The following is a 3935-nucleotide window of genomic DNA, read 5'->3' as shown; positions in this document are numbered from 1 at the left end:
AGGGGAGGGGAGAGAAGAGGAGGGGAGGGGAGAGAAGAGGAGGGGAGAGGAGAGAAGAGGAGGGCAGGGGAGAGAAGAGGAGGGGAGGGGAGGGGAGGGGAGAGGAGGGGGACCAGAGAACAAGAGAGCGTGCAAGAGGAATGACAGATCCCCAGAGGACCCTGAAGTGTCACGGTCACAGGAACCTCACCGCAAAGTAGCCTATTCAGCCCCCTCCCGCTTCCAGGTTTCACCAGAGAGTGACCCTAGGGCTAGCGGCCAGGCTCTTCTCCTCCCTTCGCCCGGGAAGGGGCACTCACCTGCAGTGGGTGGCTGCTGGGTGGGCAGCGCCAATCCCTCCGCCCACGCATCCGCTCACCAGCTAGCGCCCTAATGGCCAAACAGACCCGCTGTGGCGGTACTGGGGACCAGGGTTCTCAGGTGGCAGTTAGTGAACTGCACCCACCACCATCCTGGCCGAGTGCCCCACTCCCCACTTCCCAGTTCCCCACCCTCGGCGCGGACGCGGTCGGCGGCGTCGCCCGCCAGTGCGCTTAGCCCAGAGTCCAGGCTCCCTGGCCAGTCTCCAGTTCCACTGGGCCAGGGCACGCGATGCTCCCGCCCATGCTGGACTGGACTGGCTCCCTCTGCAGCTATCTATCCCAAGACGGACACCTGCGGCTTCTGCAGGAACATAGCTTCCTTGGGAACTGCCGGGCGGGCCCGCGCGCCCTGTCCACCCTCTGCCCTGGCGCCGAGTCCAGCGACTCCCGCTCCCACCTCTCCCACCTCCCCCACCTCCCGGTACTTGGCTGCACCCCTTCTCCAGGGTCCCCTCCCAGAGTGCGCTTCCTAACCTGGACTTCTCCAGGCGATGGCAGCTGCAGAGGCTGAGCACAGCCTGGGAATGCCGCGTCTGCTCCGACAGCAGCAGCCCTCAGCTCCTGTCCGCACCTCTGAGTAGCAACCTGTCACCAACACATCTGGTCACGCTCAGCAGAGCCGCAGGCCACGAATAAAGGGATGGGCCCGCCGCCCACTCGGCCCCTCCTTCCCTCCACGCCCACGCTTTCGGCCCTCGGAAAGCGCTGGGGCCCCCTCCGAGAACTCAACGAGATCCCTTCGTGGGCTACGTAGGCGTAATGAGGCTGGGCGATTGCCTCCTAGCGTTTCACGAAGTTACCTGGAGGAAGAGCAGCGTCCAGGCCCAATCGCGAGAGATTCAGCACTGCCGGGGGTGCCCGGCCCAATGGGGCGAGGCTGGGGGTACACAGTTCAGCAAGGCATTTGTGAAGGAATCCACCATGTCTGGGTCCAGTCCTGTCTGTTCTGGAAAGGGCAAGCAACCAGAAGAGGTTATTGCTCTCTGGTGACTGAACCTTACCTTCAAGGCCCTGCTGTGAGAGATAGAGTCATCTCAGGGCTGCCAGTGGCCGGGTAGAACTCCGAGGGTGTTGGGATCCGTTGAAGGAAATCTGATTAAACAAAGCTGAATGGAGAACGGCTATGCCTATCACAGAGCATTGGCAGGATGCTTTTAAAATTCTCTCTGCAACCTCAAAGTGCACTAGCCAGGGAGATGGAAGGTGGATTTCTGTTCCCAGCACCTCCACTCAACCCTCAGAGCACTTGTACTCATCTTCCTCAGTTGGGCAAGTGATGCCCATTCTCCCAGAGTGTCCTGAGAAGCCTGTAATATCACAGCTGCACGTCTGTGCGATAGCTAACTGCCTGCTTGCCACCACCACCTGGATGGTCACTAGAAAGCACAAATTCCATGTAACCTGCTGAACCGAGTTTCTGATCATCCCCCAAATGTGTCGTGCCCATAGTCTGCCACCTCAGTTCATGGCTACTCCATCCTTCATGTTGCCCAGGCTGAAGGCCTTGGAATTCTCCCTGATTCTTGTCTCTTGGTTACCCTCCACAGCCAGTCCAGCAGACAGTTCTGTCCTCTGCATCACCAAAACGTATCCACGATGTCACTCTTTTCTGCTCATCCATTGCTTTCCCCCCGGGTGACGGCCACCAGCCTCTCCCCCCAGAATTAGTCCATTAACTGCCACACAGACTGCCCTTATTCCTCCCTCCCTTCAACCCTCTCCTTGCAGTCTCCTCCCAATCTCTATGCCAACCCCCACGGTGAGTCCTCGTTGCACTCAAAGTAGAACTGAAGTGCTTCTAGTGACCCCTGGGGCCCTTCAGGCACGTCCCTCCCCTATCTCGATGACATCATCTTCCCTCCACTCACTCTGCTCCAGCCACACAGACCTCCCAACTCGTCCTCAACACATAGATACATTCCTGCTTTACTTAAGATCTTTGGTTTAGCTGTTCCCTTGGGCTGGAATTCACTTCCCCCAGATATCTATGGGCTGGCTCCCTCATTTCCTTTAGTCTTGACACAAATGTCACCTGGCCACCCTATGTAACTTTTCAAAGCCCCACGCCCATATCTGGCACTTCCTCTCCCCTTCCCAGCTTTGTTTTCTCTTTAGCGCTTACCACTACCTAACCTCCTCTATAGGTTAGATCCCAAGAGGGCAGCGGTCAGCGTCTGTTTTGTTCACTGCTATCTTCCCAGCTCCCAGCACGATGCTTGGCATGGAGTATCTATTCAGTGAATGTTAGTAGGTTCTGCTTTCCTGGAACTTTTCAGGAAACTCTGGGGGCCACTGGATTATACACACCCACTGGGAAAGGGGCCCATGGATGTCATTACATTTGAAGGTAGTTCATGACTTAAACAAAGGTTAAGAAGGCTGGAGGGCAGGTGAAGAGCTTTGTGTTAGCAACACAAAACTAGCCTCGGGTCATGTCACCAAGGGGCACTGTAGCCCACATGATTGGTGGCAGTCTTACAGGTGGCCACAGAGGTACACAGTGATTCCTTCAGTTACTGGTGGAAAGAGGTTTCCTTGTGGTTGTCACCTAGGATATCCCAAGGTTGATGGACAAAGGATAGAGGAGGCCAGAGACAGAGGCTGGGTGAAGGCTTTCCCCTCACTGAGTAGACTGGCTCTGAGAGCCAGGGCCCTTTTCTCACCCAAAATGCAAGACCAAGTCTGGAGCTCAGGAGCACATCTTCCTCCATTAACGTAGGCCTAGCCTGTGCTTTACCTGCACAACCTGTGCCCCCAATGAGGTGTTGATCATCATCTCCGTATTCCAGATGAGGAAATCAGGCACTCAGAGAGGTGGAGGCATGTGTCCCGGGGCACACAGCCCAAGAGTGGTAGAGCAGTAAAGCAATTGGGCCTCAAAGCTTGGGCCATTTCCACTTGCTATGTGACTATCCATGTTTAGTGTGTGCCATCCTGGCCTGTGGATGGAAAAGAATACCATGGGGTCTCAAGGAGCTGTCCTTCTCCTAGGGGAACTCCTGGTCCTTTTGCTGAGTGGTTGCTAAACAAAAAGCTGGACTTAAGCTACTGGGGTCCAGAGATACCATGCTGAGGCTAATATGAGCCCTGTCTTTGGTCTGACCCAAACCTGGAACTCAGTGGATTTGAAAAATAAAATCACCACCCACCTGTCATTTATAGTCATATTCCTGTGAACAGATGCCAAGTTTTCCCAAGTTCATCTGACAAATGCTGGGGCTTAACAGGGCAGCCTCTGGAATTCTGGGCGTGGCCTGGGCAGGTAGGGGCCCATGGAGAACATACATGCTGACTGGAAAGAGGAAACACACATCCAGTGGCTCTATTTCTCATTACTCCCATGCCCAAAAGCCTCCTGAGGCTTCCTACGGCTGACAGCACTAAATCCCAACATCTCAGCTTGATATGCAAGGCCCTCCATAGTGAGCACAAGTCTCTATTTACTTCTAGATTCTTTTGGTGCTTTCACACATGCTCCTGGGCCTCCAGCCTGGCTGGACTGCTTACTGGACACCTAACAATTCCTGGTTCTTCCGCCTTCTGCCTCTTTGCTCATATATTTCCCACGCCAGC

At 55.3% G+C, this 3935-nt stretch overlaps 1 protein-coding gene across 4 annotated transcripts in view; it reads right to left on the bottom strand.

The window, feature by feature from the left end:
• Window positions 1–314, bottom strand: part of MAMLD1 (mastermind like domain containing 1) — a 141113-nt gene extending 140799 nt beyond the window's left edge. For all 4 annotated transcript variants that reach the window (XM_032264134.1, XM_032264130.1, XM_032264135.1 and 1 more), the window contains exon 1: window positions 300–314. The gene's annotated coding sequence lies outside the window, so the exon portion shown is untranslated. The remainder of the gene's footprint in view (window positions 1–299) is intronic.
• Between the last annotated feature and the right edge of the window lie 3621 nt (window positions 315–3935).

Source organism: Sapajus apella, unplaced genomic scaffold (assembly GCF_009761245.1).
Source record: "Sapajus apella isolate SASKATOON/1434 unplaced genomic scaffold, GSC_monkey_1.0 scaffold142, whole genome shotgun sequence".
Taxonomy (NCBI): Eukaryota; Metazoa; Chordata; class Mammalia; order Primates; family Cebidae; genus Sapajus; species Sapajus apella.
Note: the sequence above shows the minus strand (reverse complement) of the source record. Positions and strands in the feature narration are given on the sequence as shown.